The sequence below is a fragment of the Nerophis lumbriciformis genome, linkage group LG07 (genome assembly GCF_033978685.3).
Source record: "Nerophis lumbriciformis linkage group LG07, RoL_Nlum_v2.1, whole genome shotgun sequence".
NCBI classification, from domain to species: Eukaryota; Metazoa; Chordata; class Actinopteri; order Syngnathiformes; family Syngnathidae; genus Nerophis; species Nerophis lumbriciformis.
The window spans coordinates 16,558,803-16,585,000 of NC_084554.2; the positions used below are offsets into that span (position 1 = coordinate 16,558,803).

General features: G+C 41.1%; 1 protein-coding gene across 1 annotated transcript in view; it reads right to left on the reverse strand.

The window, feature by feature from the left end:
• The window catches only part of vstm2a (V-set and transmembrane domain containing 2A), a 282,539-nt gene that overhangs the window by 103,899 nt on the left and 152,442 nt on the right, over positions 1–26,198 (reverse strand). The gene's annotated exons all lie outside the window — the stretch shown is intronic.

Genomic DNA, 26,198 nt, shown 5'->3' on the forward strand with positions numbered 1-26,198 from the left:
GTTTATTTGAAATAGGGACGGATACAAAAACATAGACATCTGAAACAGTTATCCAATGTATGCATCACAGTGTTTGTAGCCAAAGCTAATTTACAACACTTGGCCCCAACAACAACAACAACAACACAGATCCAACATCATTAAAATAGGAAAATAAAAAATAGAATGAGTCGATAATGATGATAATAGTAATAATATAGACAAAGTGCAAACTAGAGTTAAAAGCCTACTGAAATGCGATTTTCTTATTTAAACGGGGATAGCAGTTCCATTCTATGTGTCATACTTGATCATTTCGCGATATTGCCATATTTTTGCTGAAAAGATTTAGTAGAGAACATTGACGATAAAGTTCGCAACTTTTGGTCGCTGATAAAAAAGCCTTGCCTGTACCGGAAGTAGCAGACGATATGCGCGTGACGTCACAGGTTGTGGAGCTCCTCACATCTGCACATTGTTTACAATCATGGCCACCAGCAGCGAGAGCGATTCGGACCGAGAAAGCGACAATTTCCCCATTAATTTGAGTGAGGATGAAAGATTCGTGGATGAGGAAAGTGAGAGTGAAGGACTAGAGGGCAGTGGGAGCGATTCAGATAGGGAAGATGCTGTGAGAGGCGGGTGGGACCTGATATTCAGCTGGGAATGACTAAAACAGTAAATAAACACAAGACATATATATACTCTATTAGCCACAACACAACCAGGCTTATATTTAATATGCCACAAATTAATCCCGCATAACAAACACTTCCCCCCTCCCGTCCATATAACCCGCCAATACAACACAAACACCTGCACAACACACTCAATCCCACAGCCCAAAGTACCGTTCACCTCCCCAAAGTTCATACAGCACATATATTTCCCCAAAGTCCCCCAAGTTACGTACGTGACATGCACATAGCGGCACGCACGTATGGGCAAGCGATCAAATGCTTGGAAGCCGCAGCTGCATGCGTACTCACGGTACCGCGTCTGCGTATCCAACTCAAAGTCCTCCTGGTAAGAGTCTCTGTTGTCCCAGTTCTCCACAGGCCAATGGTAAAGCTTGACTGTCATCTTCCGGGAATGTAAACAATGAAACACCGGCTGTGTTATTCGGCACAACAGTCAGGGGGTGCATTCTACGGCGGGGGTGCGTTATCCAGCGCAACACCTGCCGCAATACACCGCTTCCCACCTACAGCTTTCTTCTTTGCTGTCTCCATTGTTCATTGAACAAACTGCAAAAGATTCACCAACACAGATGTCCAGAATACTGTGGAATTTTGAGATGAAAACAACCGACTTAATAGCTGGCCACCATGCTGTCCCAAAATGTCCTCTACAAGCCGTGACGTCACGCACTGACGTCATCATACCGAGACGTTTTCAGCAGGATATTTCGCTGCGAAATTTAAAATTGCACTTTAGTAAGCTAACCCGGCCGTATTGGCATGTGTTGCAATGTTAAGATTTCATCATTGATATATAAACTATCAGACTGCGTGGTCGGTAGTAGTGGGTTTCAGTAGGCCTTTAAAAGCCAATAATAATAATAACACAGACAAAGTGGAGACTAGATAAAAACCATCCATCCATCTATCCATCTTCTTCCGCTTATACGAGGTCGGGTCACGGGGGCAGCAGCCTAAGCAGGGAAGCCCAGACTTCCCTCTCCCCAGCCACTTTGTCCAGCTCCTCCCGGGGGATCCCGAGGCGTTCCCAGGCCAGCCGGGAGACATAGTCTTCCCAACGTATCCTGGGTCTTCCCTGTGGCCTTCTACCGGTCGGACGTGCCCTAAACACCTCCCTAGGGAGACGATCGAGTGGCATCCTGACCAGATGTCCGAACCACCTCATCTGGCTCCTCTCGATGTGGAGGAGCAGCGGCTTTACTTTGAGCTCCCCTCGGATGACAGAGCTTCTCACCCTCTCTCTAAGGGAGAGCCCCGCCACCCGGCGAAGGAAACTCATTTCGGCCGCTTGTACCCGTGATCTTGTCCTTTCGGTCATAACCCAAAGCTCATGACCATAGGTGAGGATGGGAACGTAGATTGACCGGTAAATTGAGAGCTTTGCCTTCCGGCTCAGCTCCTTCTTCACCACAACGGATCGATACAGCGTCCGCATTACTGAAGAGGCCGCACCGATCCGCCTGTCGATCTCACGATCCACTCTTCCCTCACTCGTGAACAAGACTAGATAAAAACCAATTAGTAAAAATGAGTAAAAACTAAACATGGGAACACGATTGTTGCTCAACTAGCCATCATTTTGTTTGTTTTTTGAAAGTGACAAGCGCAGGTATACTTTTCAAAGAGTCCGGTAAAGAGTTCAATAGCTGTGGTCCTTTTATTGAAAAGGCAGTCTGGGCAAAAGATGTCCTACGAAATCATACTTGCCAACCTTGAGACCTCCGATTTCGGGAGGTGGGGGGTGGGGGCGTGGTAGGGGGTGGGGCAGGGCGTGGTTGAGGGCGTGGTTAAGAGGGGAGGAGTATATTGACAGCTAGAATTCCCCAAGTCAAGTATTTCATACATATATATATATATATATATATATATATATATATATATATATATATATATATATTTATTTATTTATATATATATATATATATATCGACATCCTGAAAATATGCAAACAAAACTGTGTTTAGATAATTGATACTTCAAACTTGCATAAATAAATATTAAGGAATATAACATAACTTGGCTTCTGAGAGCTTCAAAATGTAATGAATAAAATGCTAAAGTTATTGATAAACAAGCAATTATTTTAATAATTAAATATGGTCATTTTAAATGAATTATTATGATAATTTAAAATTAATTATTTCAAATATGTTTATTTTAATGTATAATTCTAATGCCTGGATGTAATAAGGAGTCAGAAAAAATACAAATAAAAATACAATTCATTTTGATGTTTTTAGCAAAATATAGTAAAAATGTATTTAGTTTTTTTTTAAATTAATAAATATATTTATTTGTAGGTAAGATAAACATAATAATACAATTTATCTCTAGTCTGGATGATTTATTTCTTGTCACCCAGTTGTCCTCCCATCGAAAAAAGGCTGTCCTCACTCAGGTCCGCATGGAGCTGGAGGGGGCGTGGCCTCCAGCTCCGGCTGAAAATCGGGAGATTTTCGGGAGAATATTTGTCCCGGAAGGTTTTCGGGAGAGGCGCTGAATTTCGGGAGTCTCCCAGAAAATTCGGGAGGGTTGGCAAGTATGTACGAAATGGAACACAACAGTTGCCTTTTGACATTGCTCGGGTGGTAGATCTGGTACCACTTTGCAGTCTTGTAAGTGCCTTGCAGAGCAATTGGGGAGTAGAGTTATCCAAGCATTAAAAAAAAAACCAGTTTGACTGTGTGTAACAAAATATTGTATTTGGTTCAAATTTGGCAATGATGATATGGTATCGTACCGAGCTAAAAGCCCGGGCTATCAATCTGTTAACCATGGCCCGACCACACCGGCTACACTCACTCGTTCATCACGGCCATTGTCTACAACCACAATTGTATCTCAGTAGTCCAACTAGGAACATGTTTGTTCGTTACTGAGGAATGGAAGAGTGATTGAGGCCCTTTGATGCATATAATAACCTGCCTCTATTGTGATGATTGGCTGCACGGGAGGGAGGCCTCAGGAAATCAACTGCTATTGTGTGGTGTGCCGCGTACTTGAAAGGCATATGTCAGTGAGCTACTTATAGTGACTGCTGCACCACATCTGCTAGAGTTGGATCCCTCGAATGAAAAACATTTCATTTCCACGGCATATTTCCAATTCTGGACTTGGATTACAAACGGCACCAAGGTTACATTAACAGATTTTATTTTATTTTATTTTTTTTTACAGAATGTGTGGCTGTTTGAAGGATGGAGACATATAAAATAAACACTGTCTCATATCCCCTTGGTGATTAAAGACCGCGTTCTGTGCTCTCCCTTAATGCTTTCAGGATTGGGAAAGCCCACGGTCAAAGAGACAATTCCTCAGGGAAAAAGGAAAATCATCTCTGAGCGGCACAGGTGAATTACGGATTCCAGTAGGGCTTTGAGGACGAGATTAAATTGGCCGTCAGACATCCTCTGTTCAAGGGTGAGAACGACCATCGCTGCAGCCATCGCTCTCTGTGATTGTTGAGTGGAGAACGATTGCAAACGCACAAACCGCTTCAGATATCCCGTTGTAATGATTAAGGTTGTTACTATTTCAAAATGAACACCACTTTTCACCCCTGTAATCATGCAACATTCTGCTAAGGCTCTATTCTCCCACGCTTAAGTGAAACATGATGCACAACTGCACCGAAATTTGGCTGTGCAGCGTTCTCCCACTCGACTGAAAGGGGGAATTTTGCCTGTCATTCACAATCCTTATGTAAAAAAATAATGTCTGTCTTTTAATTATAATTAATTCCAACCTGGACAAAACCCCAAACCAGGGAAGTTGGCACGTTGTGTAAATCGTTAATAAAAACAGAATACAATGATTTGAAAATCCTTATATTCAATTGCATAGACTGCAAAGACCATATATTTAATGTTCAAACTAAGAAACTTATAATTAATAATTATTAACTTAGCAACACATTGCAAACAATTTGGCACAGGGGCATTTTTACCACTGTGTTACATGGCCTTTCCTTTTAACAACACTCAGTAAACGTTTGGGAACTGAGGAGACCACTTTTTGAAGCTTCTCAGGTGGAATTCTTTCCCATTCTTGCTTGATGTACAGCTTAAGTTGTTCAACAGTCCGGGGGTCTCCGTTGTGGTATTTTAGGCTTCATATTGCGCCACACATTTTCAATAGGAGACAGGTCTGGACTACAGGCAGGCCAGTCTAGTACTCACACTCTTTTACTACGAAACCATGCTGTTGTAACACGTGCAGAATGTGGCTTGGCATTGTCTTGCTGAAATAAGCAGGGGCGTCCATGAAAAAGACGTTGCTTGGATGGCAACATATGTTGCTCCAAAACCTGTATGTACCGTATTTTCCACACTATAAGGCGCACCTTCAAGGCCTACTGAAATGCGATTTTCTTATTTAAACGGGGATAGCAGGTCCATTCTATGTGTCATACTTGATCATTTCGCGATATTGCCATATTTTTGCTGAAAGGATTTAGTAGAGAACATCGACGATAAAGTTCGCAACATTTGGTCGCTGATAAAAAAGCCTTGCCTGTACCGGAAGTAGCAGACGATATGCGCGTGACGTCACAGGTTGTGGAGCTCCTCACATCTGCACATTGTTTACAATCATGGCCACCAACAGCGAGAGCGATTCGGACCGAGAAAGCGACGATTTCCCCATTAATTTGAGCGAGGATGAAAGATTCATGGATGAGGAAAGTGAGAGTGAAGGAATAGAGGGCAGTGGGAGCAATTCAGATAGGGAAGATGCTGTGAGAGGCGGGTGGGTCCTGATATTCAGCTGGGAATGACTAAAACAGTAAATAAACACAAGACATATATATACTCTATTAGCCACAACACAACCATGCTTATATTTAATATGCCACAAATGAATCCCGCATAACAAACACCTCCCCCCTCCCGTCCATATAACCCGCCAATACAACTCAAACACCTGCACAACACACTCAATCCCACAGCCCAAAGTACCGTTCAACTCCCCAAAGTTCATACAGCACATATATTTCCCCAAAGTCACGTACGTGACATGCACATAGCGGCACGCACGTACGGGCAAGCGATCAAATGTTTGGAAGCCGCAGCTGCATGCGTACTCACGGTACCGCGTCTGCGTATCCAACTCAAAGTCCTCCTGGTAAGAGTCTCTGTTGTCCCAGTTCTCCACAGGCCAATGGTAAAGCTTGACTGTCATATTTCGGGAATGTAAACAATAAAACACCGGCTGTGTTATCCGGCACAACAGTCAGGCGGTGCATTCTACGGCGGGGGTGCGTTATCCAGCACAACACCTGCCGCAATACACCGCTTCCCACCTACAGCTTTCTTCTTTGCTGTCTCCATTGTTCATTGAACAAATTGCAAAAGATTCACCAACACAGATGTCCAGAATACTGTGGCCACCATGCTGTCCCAAAATGTCCTCTACAATCCGTGACGTCATGAGCCGGCGTCATCATACCGAGACGTTTTCAGCAGGATATTTCGCGCAAAATTTAAAATTGCACTTTAGTAAGCTAACCCGGCCGTATTGGCATGTGTTGCAATGTTAAGATTTCATCATTGATATATAAACTATCAGACTGCGCGGTCGGTCGTAGTGGGTTTCAGTAGGCCTTTCAATGAATGGCGTATTTTAAAACTTTGTTCATATATAAGGCGCACCGCATTATAAGGCGCATAAAATAGACGCTACAGTAGAGGCTGGGGTTATGTTAAGCATCCCGTAGTTGCGAGACCTGTTGTGGCTCAATATTGGTCCATATATAAGGCGCACGGGATTGTAAGGCGCACTGTCAGTTTTTGAGAAAATTGGAGGTTTTTAGGTGCGCCTTATAGTGCAGAAAATACGGTACCTTTCAGCATTAATGATGCCTTCACAGATGTGTAAGTTACCCATGCCTCGGGCACTAATACACCCCCATACCATCACAGATGCTGGCTTTGGAACTTTGCGCCTAAAACAGTCCGGATGGTTCTTTTCCTCTTTGGTACAAACTATGGACACGACGTCCATAGTTTCCAAAACAATTTCAAATGTGGACTCGTCAGACCACAGAACATTTTTCTACTCTGCATCAGTCCATCTTAGATGAGCTCGGGCCCAGCGAAGCCGGCGGCGTTCCTGGGTGTTGTTGATAAATGGCTTTGGCTTTGCATAGTATAGTTTTAACTTGCACTTACAGATGTAGCAACAAAATGCAGTTACTGACAGTGGTTTTCTGAAGTGTTCCTGAGCCCATGTGGTGATATCCTTTACACACTTTTTGATGCAGTATTGCCTGAGGAATCGAAGCATGCCGCTTACGTGCAGTGATTTCTCCAAATTTTCTGAACCTTTTGATGATTATACGGACCGTAGATGGTGAAATCCCTAAATTGCTTGGAATAGCTCGTTGAGAAATGTTGTTCTTAAACTGTTCGACAATTGCTCACACATTTGTTCACAAAGTGGTGACCCTCGCCCCATGACTGAGCATTTCATGGAAGCTGCTTTAATACCCAATCATGGCACCCACCTGTTCCCAATTAGCCTGTTCACCTGTGGGATGTTCCAAATAAGTGTTTGATGAGCATTCCTCAACTTGCTCAGTCTTTTTTGCCACTTGTGCCAGCTTTTTTGAAACATATTGCAGGCATCAAATTCCAAATGAGCTAATATTTGCAAAACAAAACAAAAGTTTCTCAGTTCGAACATTAAATATCTTGTCTTTGCAGTCTATTCAATTGAATATAGGTTGAAAAGGATTTGCAAATCATTGTATTCTGTTTTTATTTACGATTTACATAACACGCCAACTTCACTGGCTTTGCGTTTTGTAAATACACGTTAGCAAAGTGAAGTGAGCTCACAACTGGGCTAATTAAGAGGATTAATGACATTATTGTGTCTTTTGCGCCCGTAAAACCCACAAAAAAACATCCAAAATTTACATTTTGTGAAATGAATATTAACCAAGTACCATATTTTCTTGGCAACAGAGGTCGCACCGATATAGAAGTCGCACCCACTAAATTTTAGAAGATGAAATAATTGTGTATGTATTGAAAATTTCTGAACTATAAGCCACTACATTTTTCCTACGCTTTGTACCCTGCGGCTAATTCATGGATTTTTCTTTGCTTGAGGCCATAATGCTTTAAATTCAGCCTGTAGTTTTCAACAGGAACTGAAAAGGTGTGTTACTGTTTGTGCTACGGTGCCATCCTTTGGCCGAGTTTGCTCACTGCAGGTGCTGCGGGTTGAACATCAACAGCCTAGGTATCTAAGTCTAGGCCCACGGGCCGGATGAATGATCTATGGCCCCCCGGGGTGATATTTGATTAGTATTAGAACCGGCCCGCAGGCCACAGCCACCTGCTGCTGTTTTGCACGCACCAATACTCAATCAGTGTTGGTGCTAGGAAGGTCCCAGGGACCCCATCAAGTTATAAAAATTGGGTTCCCACAGTAAAATTTTGGGGTCCCACTTTTTTGTAAGCGTTTTGAAAACAAATGATACATGTATGCATTATCCTGTTATATCTCACATTTTATATTGGGTTTTGGAAAAAGGTTGTCATAAACGTTACTTCATTCATTGAAAAAATTATATAAAAGAAAACACATTTTTATGCATATGTAAATGCATTCCGTTATAAACATTCATTCACTTTCTTCTTTACCACTGCCGGTATTTTTTTCTATATTTGTATGTTGCACAGATGATGTTTTACAGATCATCTTCAAGCCGCTTTCTGACAGTCGCTTCAGGGTGCGCCGTTTTGTGGGCGGTCTTATTTACGTGGCAGCGTCTTCTCCCCGTCATCTTTGTTGTAGCGGTGTAGCGTGCAAGGACAGGAGTGGAAGAAGTGTCAAAAGATGGAGCTAACTGTTTTAATGACATTCAGACTTTACCTAAATCAATAACGGAGCAGCATCTCCTCATCCGTGGCTCACTAGTGCAGTAACAACACCGGAAAACCCGTGAAAAAACGTCCGACCGGAACTCTCTAATAACTAAAGTTCTTTGGGTGAATAATGTAAACTCACTATACCGGTATGTTTTAGAGCTTTCATGGCGAGTTTACTGACAGATATAAGTAAGAACTTTACACTACTTTATATTAGAAATGGCAAAAGCAAAGGATGAATGTCCCATAACAAGAAGATAGAGACAAAGAAGAAGCTTATCGACTACAGACTACAAAGGCAGATGCGCACAAATTTTCAGGACTTATGCAGATCCCAAATACACATCAACAGGTACCAGAAGGTAAGCAAAGTTGCTTTTGCATAATATTGCGAAACAAAACGCCAGATAATATGTCTTACCTTACACACACACCATAATAATACTCGTATGTTGAAGCACAGTTCAATCCATCAAGCGGTGCGGCTTCATAGCTTACCAAAGTCGTACTAAAACATTTTGATGGATTTTTGAGCGCCGTGTGTAATGTTCTATATTTTCAATGGAACATAAACCATTTTTGTGTTGTTTACTTGAGTCATATTGCAGTCTACACATATCTCTTGTGTTTGACTGCCATCTACTGGTCACACTTATCATTACACCATGTGCCAAATAAAATAGCTTCGAGGTCGGTAAGCACTACCAAAATGATTCCGTACATTAGGCGCACCAGGTTATAAGGCGCACTGTCGAGTTTTGAACAAGTGAAAGGATTTTAAGTGCGCCTTATAGTCAGAAAAATACGGTACACAGTTTGATTTTTTTTTATCTGCTTTTAGCTGTAATATGTAGGCCCCTTGCATACTCGGATAGTTCGCACACTGTTTGCTGCACTGCACGTTCGCCGGAAATAAGCAGGTCAGAAAAAGTCACGTGACTGAATACAACCTACTGACCCTTTACTGATACTGTGTGAGTGTCCCATAATGGTCATGTGCCATCTGCTGGAATAAAAGCCAATATATTTGCAAAGACTCCTCCCACCCCCACCAAGGACTGTTTTCACTGCTGGACTCTAGAAAGAGGTTCCGCAGCCTCCGAAGCAGAACCTCCAGGTTCTGTAACAGTTTCTTCCCTCAGGCCGTAAGACTCTTGAACGCATCATAATTAAATTATCCCCTCAACTCCCCCCAAAATGGATTAACTCGCTGGAATAAAAAATACAATATAACATACATCCATAAACGTGGACGCATGTGAAAATGTGCAATATATTTATCTGTACAGTAATCTATTTATTTATTTATATATATTTATTTATTTTATATATATATATTGATATATTATTTATATATATTTATATTGATATATTATTTATATATATTTATATTGATATATTATTTATATATATTTATTTATTTATATATGCACCTTATTGCTTTTTTTATCCTGCACTACCATGAGCTTATGTAACAAAATTTCGTTCTTATCTGTGCTGTAAAGTTCAAATTTGAATGACAATAAAAATGAAGTCTAGTCTAGTCTAAATAAAATTAATAGTTATTAGTCATGTACCGTATTTTCCGGACTATAAGGTGCACTTAAAATCCTTGTTTTTTCTCAAAACTTGACAGTGCGCCTTATAACGGAATAATTATGGTTTTGCTTACCGACCTCGAAGGAAATTTATCAGGTACATGGTGTAATGATAAGTGTGACCAGTATATGGCAGTCAAACATAAGAGATACGTTTAGACTGCAATATGACTCAAGTAAACAACACCAACATTGTATACGTTCCATTGAAAATGTAGAACATTACACAAGGCGCTTAAAAATGTTTTAGTACGACTTTAGTAAGCTTTGAAGCCGCACCGCTTGATGGATTGTACTGTGCTTCAACATAGGAGTATTATTATGGTGTGTGTATAAAGTAAGACATATTATCTGGCGTTTTGTTTCGCAATATTATGCAAAAGCAACTTTTCTTACCTTCTGGTACCTGCTGATCTGTATTTGGGATCTGCATAAGTCCTGTAAAATTGCGCACATAGTAGTCGATAAGTTTCTTCTTTTTCTCTATCTTCTTGTTATGGGACATTCACCCTCCGCTGTTTCCATTTCTAATATAAAGTAGTGTAAAGTTCTTACTTATATCTGTCAGTAAACTCGCCATGAAAGCGCTAAAACATACCGATGTAGTGAGTTTACATTATTCACCCAAGGAACTTTAGTTATTCGAGAGTTCCGGTCGGACGTTTTTTCACGGGACAGATTTCCAGATGAGGAGATGCTGCTCCGTTATTGATTGAAGTAAAGTCTGAATGTCATTCAAACCGTTAGCTCCATCTTTTGACACTTCTTCCACCCCCGTCCTTGCACGCTACACCGCTACAACAAAGATGACGGGGAGAAGACGCTGCCAAAGGTGAGCCACGTAAATAAGACCGCCCACAAAAACAGCGCATCCTGAAGCGACTGTCAGAAAGCGGCTTGAAGATGATCTGTAAAACATAATCCATGCAACATTTTGACCAAAGAACTACCATTACATGTTATGTAGACCACAAGGAAGTGTTTTACAATTAGAAAAAAAAAATAATAATATGACTAATTTAATGTTTTGGTGCGCTTTAGATATGAAAACAGATCGAAAATAGACCATTCATCAGCAGTGCGCCTTATAATCCGGTGTGCCCTATGGTCCGGAAAATGTGAGTGGACCTCTTCCTACTTCCATTCCTACTTGCATGTTGCTCAGCTTCCTATTATTCACGGAGATTACAAGTTGCAAGTTATTTTTGTTTAGTTGTAACTTTTATCTGGAGTCTTCCCTAGTACTATGTATGACTTCCCCGGAGTGATTCATTCTGTCGTGATTGGGGTTTGGCCTCGGGCATTTTGCCTCGCTGATTGCCTTTTTGTGTAATGGACCCTGAGGTGACGGATGAAACAAACCTGTCTTTCTTACCTGCAAGAAAGTTTCAGGTTCACCATTAGTGGTGAGATGAATGTGTGAAGGGACCAGCTGTAGCGATTGTCTCTGCTTTTTTAAAGCGGATCGCTGTCGTCACGTATCAACAGAAGTGGGTAGCAACACGCTACGTTAGCTTGAGTAAACATACTTTTTACTCTTACTCGAGTTTTTTTGTGAAGAAGAAACGCTATTTCACGCCATTACATTGAGTTTGATCCCAATCGCCACATTAATTTACAAACCCCGTTTCCATATGAGTTGGGAAATTGTGTTAGATGTAAATATAAACGGAATACAATGATTTGAGAAATCATTTTCAACCCATATTCAATTGAATGCACTGCAAAGACAAGATATTTGATGTTCAAACTCATAAACTTTATTCTTTTTTTGCAAATAATAATTAACTTAGAATTCCATGGCTGCAACACGTGCCAAAGTAGTTGGGAAAGGGCATGTTCACCACTGTGTTACATGGCCTTTCCTTTTAACAACACTCAGTAAATGTTTGGGAACTGAGGAGACACATTTTTTTAGCTTCTCAGGTGGAATTCTTTCCCATTCTTGCTTGATGTACAGCTTAAGTTGTTCAACAGTCCGGGGGTCTCTGTTGTGGTATTTTAGGCTTCATAATGCGCCACACATTTTCAATGGGAGACAGGTCTGGACTACACGCAGGCCAGTCTAGTACCCGCACTCTTTTACTATGAAGCCACGTTGATGCAACACGTGGCTTGGCATTGTCTTGCTGAAATAAGCAGGGGCGTCCATGGTAATGTTGCTTGGATGGCAACATATGTTGCTCCAAAACTTGTATGTACCTTTCAGCATTAATGGCGCCTTCACAGATGTGTAAGTTACCCATGTCTTGGGCACTAATACACCCCCATACCATCACAGATGCTGGCTTTTCAACTTTGCGCCTATAACAATCCGGATGGTTCTTTTCCTCTTTGGTCCGGAGGACACGACGTCCACAGTTTCCAAAAACAATTTGAAATGTGGACTCGTCAGACCACAGAACACTTTTCCACTTTGTATCAGTCCATTTTAGATGAGCTCAGGCCTAGCGAAGCCGACAATGTTTCTGGGTGTTGTTGATAAACGGTTTTCGCCTTGCATAGGAGAGTTTTAACTTGCACTTACAGGTGTAGCGACCAACGGTAGTTACTGACAGTGGGTTTCTGAAGTGTTCCTGAGCCCATGTGGTGATATCCTTTACACACTGATGTCGCTTGTTGATGCAGTACAGCCTGAAAGATCGAAGGTCACGGGCTTAGCTGCTTACGTACAGTGATTTCTCCAGATTCTCTGAACCCTTTGATGATATTGCGGACCGTAGATGGTGAAATCCCTAAATTCCTTGCAATAGCTGGTTAAGAACGTTTTTTCTTAAACTGTTCAACAATTTGCTCACGCATTTGTTGACAAAGTGATGACCCTCGCTGAATCTACTTTCATACCCAATCATGGCACCCACCTGTTCCCAATTTGCCTGTTCATGTGTGGGATGTTCCAAATAAGTGTTTGATGAGCATTCCTCAACTTTATCAGTATTTATTGGCACCTTTCCCAACTTCTTTGTCAAATTCTAAAGTTAATGATTATTTGCAAAAAAAAAAGGTTTATTAGTTTGAACATCAAATATGTTGTCTTTGTAGCATATTCAACTGAATATGGGTTGAAAATGATTTGCAAATCATTGTATTCCGTTTATATTTACATCTAACATAATTTCCCAAGAAATATGGAAATGGAGTTTGTATATCTTCGTTACATTTATTATTAATTTATTGATTACTGGCTGCAAAGACAAATTCCTTTGGCTTGTTAGACTTTTTTTCCAGCCGGCACAGTCACTTGACGCTGTGTGGGCGGCCCACCCAAAAAGATTGAGAGGGGGTGTGACGTTCATATGTTGTCAATATTCAGTGTTTTATCATTCATAATTAATATTGTAAATCTCACTATCTTTATTTTCATGTACATTCTGGGTGTCTCATTCATTAAAAAAAAATGAAATTCCATTCCGTTTTTTCAGGCGGTCTCTCAAAGTTTTAGCATTCAATCAGATATTATTGTTAGGTTTTGTATTAGTGTTCCTAAAAATCAGATATACCGGCTCCCAGACAAATAATTGCCCAGGCCTGTGTTAGGCGATAAAACAGTCCCTCCGGGATTTTGCGGGTTTTTTGTGAGTGTCGCAGTCTAAAATGCCTGAAATTGTGGTTACATTTTTGGAAAGTTGCTGCAAAAGTTGCAATATTTTGAGGCTTTTTTCCCCCCCAATACTATATAATTAACTTGTGAGTTTATGAATTTGCTATCAGTGTTTTAAGTGTCCCTTGTAACCTTAATCTCAAAGTACAGAACTTTAAGAAAAACAGATGAACAAATGCTGCATTAATATTTTACTCGTTGTATACCATACATACTTAAAATTTGACACTAGATGGCAGTAAAAGCTAGGGCTGTGAAATTTTGAGCATCAATTCAAAACAATTTAGATTCAGGATCAATACTTTTTTTCAAAACATTGGGTGCCAGTTCTATGATGAACTGAATTCTTCCAGAACATTGATGAACAGCTCTGATATATTTCCATATTACTTAAAACGGTTTTTTTTTTTTTAATTACAATTCTACTCAAACATTTAATAAAGTCAAATACAAAGAAGGCAACAAGAGAAGTATCCAACACTTATCTTTTCTTAAGTAAATCTGCACGCCAGATATGGGCATCTACATCAACAATATTTGCCTGAGTACCAGGACAGGACAGGTTTAAAAAAAATAAATAAATAAAAAATAAGTAAATAAAAAAAATAAAATAAAAAAAAGCATATATATATATATATATATATATATATATATATATATATATATATATATATATATATATATATATATATATATATACATACACAGTTGTGGTCAAAAGTTTACATACACTTGTAAAGAACATAATGTCATGGCTGTCTTGAGTTTCTAATACGATTACTATTCCCTTGGCAAGTTTCACTGCAATAAGGCGCTTTTGGTAGCCATCCACAAGCTTCTGGCAAGCGTCTGGTTGAGTTTTTGACCACTCCTCTTGACAAATTTGGTGCAGTTCAGCTAAATTTGTTGGTTTTCTGACATGGACTTGTTTCTTCGGCATTGTCCACACGTTTAAGTCAGGACTTTGAGAAGGCCATTCTAAAACCTTAATTCTAGCCTGATTTAGCCATTCCTTTACCACTTTTGACGTGTGTTTGGGGTCATTGTCCTGTTGGAACACCCAACTGCGCCCAAGACCCAACCTCCGGGCTGATGATTTTAGGTTGTCCATAAGAATTTGTAGGTAATCCTCCTTTTTCATTGTCCCATTTACTCTCTGTAAAGCACCAGCTCCATTGGCAGCAAAACAGCCCCAGAGCATAATACTACCACCACCATGCTTGACGGTAGATATGGTGTTCCTGGGATTAAAGGCCTCACCTTTTCTCCTCCAAACATATCGCTGGGTATTGTGGCCAAACAGCTCAATTTTTGTTTCATCTGACCACAGAACTTTCCTCCAGTAGGTCTTATCTTTGTCCATGTGATCAGCAGCAAACTTTAGACGAGCCTTAAGGTGTGGCTTCTGGAGCAAGGGCTTCCTTCTTGCATGGTAGCCTCTCAGTCCATGGCGATGCAAAACACGCTTGACTGTGGACACTGACACCTGTGTTCCAGCAGCTTCCAATTCATTACAGACCTGCTTTTTGGTGGTTCTCGGTTGACTCTTGATCATCCAGACCAAATTTCTCTCAGCAGCAGGTGATAGCTTGCCTTTTCTTCCTGATCGTGGCAGTGACAAAACTGTGCCATGCACTTTATACTTACGAACAATTGTTTGCACGGTTGCTCTTGGGACCTTAAGCTGCTTTGAAATGGCTCCAAGTGACTTTCCTGACTTGTTCAAGTCAATGATTAGTTTTTTCAGATCTGTGCTGAGTTCCTTTGAGTTTCCCATTGTCAAGTTTGTAACCGAGTCTAACGACTGCATCACATGAGCCCTATTTAAATGGGCTCAGCGAAGTCAATCATAATCACTCACATGAAGTTAAGAGGCCATGCCAAGAAGCTAATTTGATTTGATTGTAACTTTTGTACATCACCAAAATTGATAATGTATGTTGCTGTATGTATACTTTTGACCCAGCAGATTTGGTCACATTTTCAGTTGACCCATAATAAATTCATAACAGAACCAAACTTCATGAATGTTTTTTTGTGACCAACAAGTATGTGCTCCAATCACTCTATCACAAAAATATAAGAGTTGTAGAAATTATTGGAAACTCAAGACATTATGTTCTTTACAAGTGTATGTAAACTTTTGACCACGACTGTATATGATATGTGTGACATTTGTTGAACAGTCTGGGAGAGGTAAACAAGCATAACGTCACCTTCCGGCCACCGCCAGCACACAATTGTATTTTTTATTGCACCTTCTCAGAAGTCTCACTATGATAACTCCCCTGTATGTTGGAGGAACTGTGGGAACCTAAACACAAACCACTACCATGCTTTCTGGGACTGCTCCACCATAAAGGACTATCGGAAAGAGATACACCAAGCTCTACAGGATATTTTCAAATGGGAAGTACCCCTTGAAAGTAAAACTTTGTTTTTCAGACATGTACCTCAGGATTGTCTGAAAAAAGATAAACACTTAATGAATATCCTACTAGTGGCTTGTAAAAAGACCATTACTAGGAAATGGATATCCCAGGAGAGCCCAACTTTGAAGCCATGGATGGAAATCACAATGGACATTTATAAATTGGAAAATATAACAGCTTTTATATATATATTATAAGTTGGAGAAATTTACTTCATACTGTAGTCTGATTTTATTTTCTCGAATTAGTGATTGTACTGTTTAACATTTTCTTTTACGACCTTTATGGCTATATATATATATATATTTTAAATTTTTTTATTTTGTTTATCGTAATTGTTTTTATTATTTAGTATCTGTTCATATTCTTTCGTTTTACTTTCGATTCTTATTAATATATTATTATTTTTTAATTGATTAACTGTAAATATTATTATTACTTTGGTTTGTTTTCTTGCTGTTTTTTTCTTTGGGGAGGTGGAGGGGTGGCATCGTTGGGATAAAAACAAAAACATATTTTAAAATTTAGGGCGGACAATAGATGTATGATGTACAAACCCCGTTTCCATATGAGTTGGGAAATTGTGTTAGATGTAAATATAAACGGAATACAATGATTTGCAAATCATTTTCAACCCATATTCAGTTGAATATGCTACAAAGGCAACATATTTGATGTTCAAACTGATAAACATTTTTTTTTGTTTGCAAATAATCATTAACTTTAGAATTTGATGCCAGCAACACGTGACAAAGAAGTTGGGAAAGGTGGCAATAAATACTGATAAAGTTGAGGAATGCTCATCAAACGCTTATTTGGAACATCCTACAGGTAAACAGGCAAATTGGGAACAGGTGGGTGCCATGATTGGGTATAAAAGTAGATTCCATGAAATGCTCAGTCATTCACAAACAAGAATGGGGCGAGGGTCACCACTTTGTCAACAAATGCGTGAGAAAATTGTTGAACAGTTTAAGAAAAACCTTTCTCAACCAGCTATTGCAAGGAATTTAGGAATTTCACCATCTCCGGTCCGTAATATCATCAAAGGGTTCACAGAATCTGGAGAAATCACTGCACGTAAGCAGCTAAGCCCGTGACCTTCGATCCCTCAGGCTGTACTGCATCAACAAGCGACATCAGTGTGTAAAGGATATCACCACATGGGCTCAGGAACACTTCAGAAACCCACTGTCAGTAACTACAGTTGGTCGCTACATCTGTAAGTGCAAGTTAAAACTCTCCTATGCAAGGCGAAAACCGTTTATCAACAACACCCAGAAACGCCGTCGGCTTAGCTGGGCCTGAGCTCATCTAATATGGACTGATACAAAGTGGAAAAGTGTCCACATTTTAAATAGTTTTTGGAAACTGTGGACGTCGTGTCCTCCGGACCAAAGAGGAAAAGAACCATCAGGATTGTTATAGGCGCAAAGTTGAAAAGCCAGCATCTGTGATGGTATGGGGGTGTATTAGTGCCCAAGACATGGGTAACTTACACATCTGTGAAGGCACCATTAATGCTGAAAGGTACATACAGGTTATGGAACAACATATGTTGCCATCCAAGCAACGTTACCATGGACGCCCCTGCTTATTTCAGCAAGACAATGCCAAGCCACGTGTTACATCAACGAGGCTTCATAGTAAAAGAGTGCGGGTACTAGACTGGCCTGCCTGTAGTCTAGACCTGTCTCCCATTGAAAATGTGTGGCGCATTATGAAGCCTAAAATACCACAACGGAGACCCCCGGACTGTTGAACAATTTAAGCTGTACATCAAGCAAGAATGGGAAAGAATTCCACCTGAGAAGCTTAAAAAAATGTGTCTCCTCAGTTCCCAAACGTTTACTGAGTGTTGTTAAAAGGAAAGGCCATGTAACACAGTGGTGAACATGCCCTTTCCCAACTACTTTGGCACGTGTTGCAGCCATGAAATTCTAAGTTAATTATTATTTGCAAAAAAAAAAAAAAGTTCATGAGTTTGAACATCAAATATCTTGTCTTTGTAGTGCACTCAATTGAATATGGGTTGAAAAGGATTTGCAAATCATTGTATTCCGTTTATATTTACATCTAACACAATTTCCCAACTCATATGGAAACGGGGTTTGTACACTTCCCGTTTCTTTAATAACATCGGGAGAGACACATCACCATCCAGTTCCTAGTTGTTGAAAGTAAAGACGTGTTATACGACGCGTCTCTACGGTTCAAACAGGAAATGAAACAACAAAATAATTGTCCATAACAGGATATCATAGAAGGAACAAGGAAAAACAGACCCTAAGAGCAGCTATCAGTGAGACTGTGTTGAATTAATCATGGCTGTCACTGTCAATGCCTTTCAGGTGTCGGGAAAGACGCAATATACAAAACCTAAAACCAGTGAAGTTGGCACGTTGTGTTAATCGTAAATAAAAACAGAATACAATGATTTGCAAATTCTTTTCAACTTATATTCAATTGAATAGACTGCAAAGACAAGATATTTAATGTTCGAACTGAGAAACTTTTTTTTTGTGTGCAAATAATCATTAACTTTGAATTTAATGGCAGCAACACATTGCAAAAAAGTTGGCGCTGGGGCATTTTTACCACTGTGTTACATGGCCTTTCCTTTTAACAACAATCCGTAAATGTATGGAAACTGAGGAGACCAAATTTTGAAGCTTTTCAGATGGAATTCTTTCCCATTCTTGCTTGATGTACAGCTTAAGTTGTTCAACAGTCCGGGGTCTCCGTTGTGGTATTTTAGGCTTCACATTTTCAATGGGAGACAGGTCTGGACTACAGGCCAGTCTAGTACCCGCACTCTTTTACTATGAAGCCATGTTGTTGTAACATGTGGCCTGGCATTGTCTTGCTGAAATAAGCAGGGGCGTCCATGATAACGTTGCTTGGACACCACTTCCACAGTTTCAAAAAACAATTTGTGGACAAAATCTGGACTCGTCAGACCACAGAACACTTTTCAACTTTGCATCAGTCCATCTTAGATGAGCTCAGGCCCGGCATTTCTGGGTGTTGTTGATAAATGGCTTTGGGTTTGCAAATTAGAGATTTAACTTGCACTTACACATGTAGCGACCAACTGTAGTTACTGACAGTGGTTTTCTGAAGTGTTCCTGAGCCCATGTGGTGATATCCTTTACACACTGATGTCGCTTTTTGATGCGGTACCGCCTGAGGGGTCAAAGGTCCATAATATCATCGCTTACGTGCAGTGATTTCTCCAGATTCTCTGAACCTTTTGATGATATTACGGAGCGTAGACGGTGAAATCCCTAAATTCCTTGCAATAGCTTGTTGAAAAATGTTGTTCTTAAACTGTTCGACAATTTGCTCATGCATTTGTTCAAAAAGTGGTGACCCTCGACCCATCCTTGTTTGTGAACGACTGAGCATTTCATGGAAGCTGCTTTTATACCCAATCATGGCACCCACCTGTTCCCAATTAGCCCGTTCACCTGTGGGATGTTCCACATAAGTGTTTGATGAGCATTCCTCAATGTTCTCAGTCTTTTATGCCACTTGTGCCAGCTTTTTCGAATCATGTTGCAGGCATCAAATTCGTTTTCCAGTTCAAACATGAAATATCTTGTCTTTGCAGTCTATTCAATTGAAAATAGGTTGAAAAGGATTTGAAAATCATTGTATTCTGTTTTTATTTACCATTTACACAACGTGCCAACTTCACTGGTTTTGGGTTTATGTACATTTTGACAGAATAAGGCAGAGGAACTGGTGCTGAGGCACCGATGAACAACTCGGTTGCGCCTGCTTAACTCCGGAAGAACAACTTTGACACACGCAAGAGGGAGGCTGTATGTGTTCTGACCACTTGGAAAGTCTTATGGCTCGGCGCCTAGCAAGGAATTAGTGCAGAGCTAAGACTCTGGTAAGCCTTACAAATTCCTCCCTGCACAGCACACGGCCATTGACTGATATACAGTACGTTTATGTATTCACTTTCTTTGCATGGATGTTGGTGGGAGAATATTAAAGGCAATGGAAAGAAGATGCAGTAAAACGCCTCTATTTGCGTCCTTTCCGGTTTATGAACGTTTACATCGCGCCAAATGTGCCTCTCTGCATTTGACTCATCACACTTGATCACCCCCTGGAAGGTGAGGGGAGCAGTGAGCAGCAGTGGTGGCCGCGCCCGGGAATCATTTTAGGTGATTTAACCCCCAATTCCAACTCTTGATGCTGAGTGCCAAGCAGGGAGGTAATGGGTCCCATTTTTATAGTCTTTGGTATGACTCGGCCGGGGTTTGAACTCACGACCTACCGATCTCACTGTTTGAATGGTTTCACCAAGCCTATTTGGGTAATTTTTGGCAGGCCAAACGAAAAGCTATGGCGGGGCGGATGTGGCTTGGCGGCCTGCCATGCATGCTTATCCTAAGGACATTCAATCGATTGTAACTGGATGTGGAGGGGGGCGTGGCCTGCAGACCTGCAGCGAAGCGGGGTTTGCCAGGACCGGCTTCGAAATCAGCGAAAGGTGCGTAGATTGTCCCACCTGGGCCTGCTTATATAATCACTTGTCGCTCTGTTAAAAGGCAGCAGCCGGGCAGGAGAGACAGGTGGAGCTGGAGCGAGAGCAAGAAAGAGGCAGAGACGAACGGCCACTTGCGAACACTTGCTGAAAAGCAACACAGACTGCATCGAAGAAAAATAAAACAGTGTTGTAAACCTGAACCTGAACTGTCATGTCAGTGCTTGGTGGTCCGAGGAACCCGGAGGGGAGAAACCTCCACACAGGACCGCTCAATTTGTCTTTGAGGATGTTTTGCCTCTTAAACGAGCAGTCTTCATCTATTCAAGCTCACAGGCTGAGAGATTGGTCAGATCTGGTATGAACACTTGGTGACAAAACCCAAACTATTAATGCTCTAGTCCAGTGGTCCCCAACCACCGGTCCGTGGCGCAATTGCTACCAGGCCGCACAGAAACATTACCGTATTTTCCGGACCATAGGGCACCCCGGATTATAAGGCGCAATGCCGATGAATGGTCAATTGTCGAGCTTTTTTCATATATAAGGCGCACCGGATTATAGGGCGCATGAAAGAAGTAAATGTAAAACCCTTCCTTGTGGTCTACATAACATGTAATGGTGGTTCTTTGGTCAAAATGTTGCATGGATTATGTTTTACAGATCATCTTCAAGCCGCTTTCTGACAGTCGCTTCAGGATGCCCCGTTTTGTGGGCGGTCTTATTTATGTGGCTCACCTTCAGCAGCGTCTTCTCCCCGTCATTTTTGTTGTAGCGGTGTAGCGTGCAAGGACGGGAGGGGAAGAAGTGTCAAAAGATGGCGCTAACTGTTTTAATGACATTCAGACTTTACTTCAATCAATAACGGAGCAGCATCTCCTCATCCGGAAACAACAACAACAACGGAAATGTGTTCCGTGAAAAACCATCCGACCGGAACTCTTAATAACTAAAGTTCCTTGGGTGAATAATGTAAACTCACTACACCGGTATGTTTTAGCGCTTACATGGCGAGTTTACTGACAGATATAAGTAAGAACTTTACACTACATTATATTAGAAATGGCAACAGCGGAGGATGAATGTCCCATAATAAGAAGATAGAGAAAAAGAAGAAGCTTATCGACTACGGACTACAAAGGCGGACGCGCGCAATATTTCAGGACTTATGCAGATCTCAAATTCAGATCAGCAGGTAACAGAAGGTAAGAAAAGTTGCTTTTGCATAATATTGCCAAACAAAACACCAGATAATGTTTCACCTTATACACACACCATAATAATACTTGTATGTTGAAGCACAGTAAAATCGGCTTCATAGCTTACCAAAGTCGCACTAAAACATTTTGATAGATTTTTGAGCGCTGTGTGTAATGTTCTATATTTTCAATGGAACATATACAATTTTGGTGTTGTTTACTTGAGTCATATTGCAGTCTACACTACAGATGTCCGATAATATCGGACTGCCGATATTATCGGCCGATAAATGCTTTAAAATGTAATATCGGAAATTATCGGTATCAGTTTAAAAAAGTAAAATGTATGACTTTTTAAAACGCCGCTGTGTACACGGACGTAGGGAGAAGTACAGAGCGCCAATAAACCTTGAAGGCACTGCCTGTGCGTGCCGGCCCAGTCACATAATATCTACGGCTTTTCACACTCACACAAGTGAATTCAAGCCATACTTGGTCAACAGCCATACGGGTCACACTGAGAGTGGCCGTATAAACAACTTTAACACTGTTACAAATATGCGCCACACTGTGAACCCACACCAAACAAGAATGGCAAACACATTTCGGGAGAACATCCGCACCGTAACACAACATAAACACAACAGAACAAATACCCAGAAGCCCTTGCAGCACTAACTCTTCCGGGACGCTACAATATACACCACCCGCTAACACCTAGCCCCTCCCCCCATCTCAACCCCTAGCCCCCCCCCCCCCCCCCTCCCCCCAACCCCTGTTGCTGTTTTGAGGCATGTTAAAAAAAATAATGCACTTTGTGACTTCAATAATAAATATGGCAGTGCCATGTTGGCATTTTTTTTCCATAACTTGAGTTGATTTATTTTGGAAAACCTTGTTACATTGTTTAATGCAGTGTTTTTCAACCTTTTTTGAACCAAGGCACATTTTTTTCATTGAAAAAATCCTGAGGCACACCACAAGCAGAAATCTTTAAAAATTGTTGGATATGAATTTAAACCATAACCAAGCATGCATCAATATAGCTCTTGTCTCAAAGTAGGTGTACTGTCACGACCTGTCACATCACGCCGTGACTTATTTTGAGTTGTTGGGTGTTTTTCTGTGTGTGTGTTTTAGTTCTTGTCTTGCGCTCCTATTTTGGTGTTTTTTCCTGTTTTGTTGGTATTTTTCTGTTGCAGTTTCAGGTCTTCCTTGAGCGCTATTCTACACACCTGCTTTGTTTTTGCAATCCAGACTAGTTAAGTTGTGCGGACGCTTTCCTTCTCTGTGGGGACATTGTCGATTGTCATGTCATGTGCGGATGTACTTTGTGGACGCTGTCTCCGCTCCACACACTGTAAGTCTTTGCTGTCGTCCAGCATTTTGTGTTTTGTTTACTTCGCAGCCAGTTTAGTTTTAGTTTCGTTCCGCATAGCCATGCCTAAGCTTCAATGCCTTTTCTTAGCGGCATTCGCCTTGTGTTTATTTTTGGTTTAAGCATAAGATACCTTTTTACCTGCACGCTGCTTCCCTCTGTCGTTTGCATATTGTGATCATGCCACGACATCTACAAAGCAATTAGCTACTTGCTGCCACCTACTGATATGGAACAGTATAACATGGTTACTCTGCCACATTATTTACAGATTATAATTACTTGTGTGCAAAAAAATATTTTTAACCCAATTAGGTGAAATTACATAATCTCCCACGGCACACCAGACTGTATTTCATGGCACACTGGTGGTTGAAAAACACTGGTTTAATGCATCCAGCGGGGCATCACAACAAAATTAGGCATAATCATGTGTTAATTCCACGACTGTATATATCGGTATCGGTTGATATCGGAATCGGTAATTAAGAGTTGGACAATATCGGATATCGGCAAAAAAGCCATTATCGGACATCTCTAGTCTTCTAGTCTACACGTATCTCTTATGTGTGACTGCCATCATATTGCAGTCTACACGTATCTCTTATGTGTGACTGCCATCTACTGGTGATAGTTATCATTTCACCATGTACCAAATAAAATAGCTCCGAGGCCGGTAAGCACAACCAAAATGATTCCGTACATTAGGCGCACTGTCGAGTTTTGAGAAAATGAAATGATTTTAAGTGCGCCTTAAAGTCCGAAAAACACATATACTACATTGTAGGGCGCGCTTGCGGCCCAACACTGGGCCCCGGCCCTATGGTTAAGAAACACTGGTATACAGTATATGCCATCAACATGCCGGGGATCATCTCTTTGCAAAGAAACACACCACTACTTCAGCGTTATAGTGAGTAGATTTGTCATGCTAAATTTTTCTGCCACATGTGGAAAGTCGGTCCGTGAAAACAACGCTTACATTAAACCGGTCCCTGGTGGGAAAAAAAGGTGGGGGAACCCTGCTCTTGTCTACAGGGACGGCACAGGACGAAGAGCTCGGGTGCTCAGTCTGAGTGCTCAGACAAGATCTGACCAGTCTAAGTCTGGTGAATAGTGCTCAAAGGAGAGGAGAAACGTCTTCTGAGGTAAACTGAATAGTCCAGTTGTGATCGGTTGATTGCCCTGAGAACACGACCTGATGAATGACAATATCCATATTTCTGGATCTGCCTCCCGGGAGCCTTTTTTGGCCATGGAGACCAGCTGCAGGGTCTCTGCCACACCAGAGGGACTGGAGGCGATGCGGTTGAAGAGACAGGGCTGCGGAGCTGGCGTTGAGAGCCGGGACGGACAAGCTTCACAGTGTCTTGGCTGAATGAGGACACATCCATGTGGACTGGACACTGGTCGAGAGTTAGTGGGCGGCCGAGGGTGGAGTCGGGTCTCTCGGTTGCTTTGTTGGGTCTGCTCCTGTCTATGGCCATGCCCCAGCAGACGATGGTGTGGAACACCGCAGAGGCCACCACAGTGTATATATGGTTTTTTTTTTGTTCTTTTTGTTGTTGTTTTACTTTTGTAGCTGTATGTAGAACTGTCTGGTTGCATCAGCTCTTCCCTTTTAATGTCTTTAATGTTCTTTGTCTTCTTTGATGTTTCCCTCTTACACACATGCTTATGTGTGCTATGGCTATGCATTTTTTTTATTCAATGGCCTCAGTTTGGACCCCCTCTTCAGGTGCCCAGGCTTAGACTGAATATATATATATTTTTTCTAGAGATGGCCGATATTATCGGCCGATAAATGCGTTAAAATTAGGGATGTCCGATAATGGCTTTTTGCCGATATCCGATATTCCGATATTGTCCAACTCTTTAATTACCGATACCGATATCAACAGACATATGTAGTCGAGGAATTAACACATTATTATGCCTAATTTGGAAAACCAGGAATGGTGAAGATAAGGTACTTTTTAAAAAGAATTATAAAATAAGCTAAATGAAATTAAAAACATTTTCCTGAATAAAAAAAGAAAGTAAAACAATATAAAAACAGTTACATAGAAACTAGTGATTAATGAAAATGAGTAAAATTAACTGTTAAAGGTTAGTACTATTAGTGGAGCAGCAGCACGCACAATCATGTGTGCTTACGGACTGTATCCCTTGCAGACTGTATTGATATATATTGATATATAATGTAGGAACCAGAATATTAGTAACAGAAAGAAACAATCCTTTTGTGTGAATGAGTGTAAATGGGGGAGGAAGGTTTTTTGGGTTGGTGCACTAATTGTAAGTGTATTCTGTGTTTTTTATGTTGATTTAATAAAAAAAAACAAAAAAAACCGACACTGATAATAAAAAAAACCTTTAAATAGACCCCCCCTTTTTAGACCAGTTGATCTGCCGTTTCTTTTCTTTTCTCCTCTGCCCCCCTCTCCCTTGTGGAGGGGGAGTTACACAGGTCCGGTGGCCATGGATGAAATGCTGGCTGTCCAGTGTCGGGACCCGGAGTGGACCGCTCGCCTGTGCATCTTGGGGACATCTCTGCGCTGCTGACCCGTCTCCGCTCTGGATGGTTTCCTGCTGGCCCCACTATGGACTGGACCCTCACTATTATGTTGGAGCCACTATGGACTGGACTTTCACAATATTATGTCAGACCCACTCGACATCCATTGCTTTTGGTCTCCCTTAGAGAGGGGGGTTACCCACATATGCGGTCCTCTCCAAGGTTTCTCATAGTCATTCACATCGACGTCCCACTGGGGTGAGTTTTTCCTTGCCCTTATGTGGGCTCTGTACCGAGGATGTCGTTGTGGCTCGTGCAGCCCTTTGAGACACTCGTGATTTAGGGCTATATAAATAAACATTGATTGATTGATTGATTAATGTTTGGTCAGCAGATAACTCTTCATTCTCG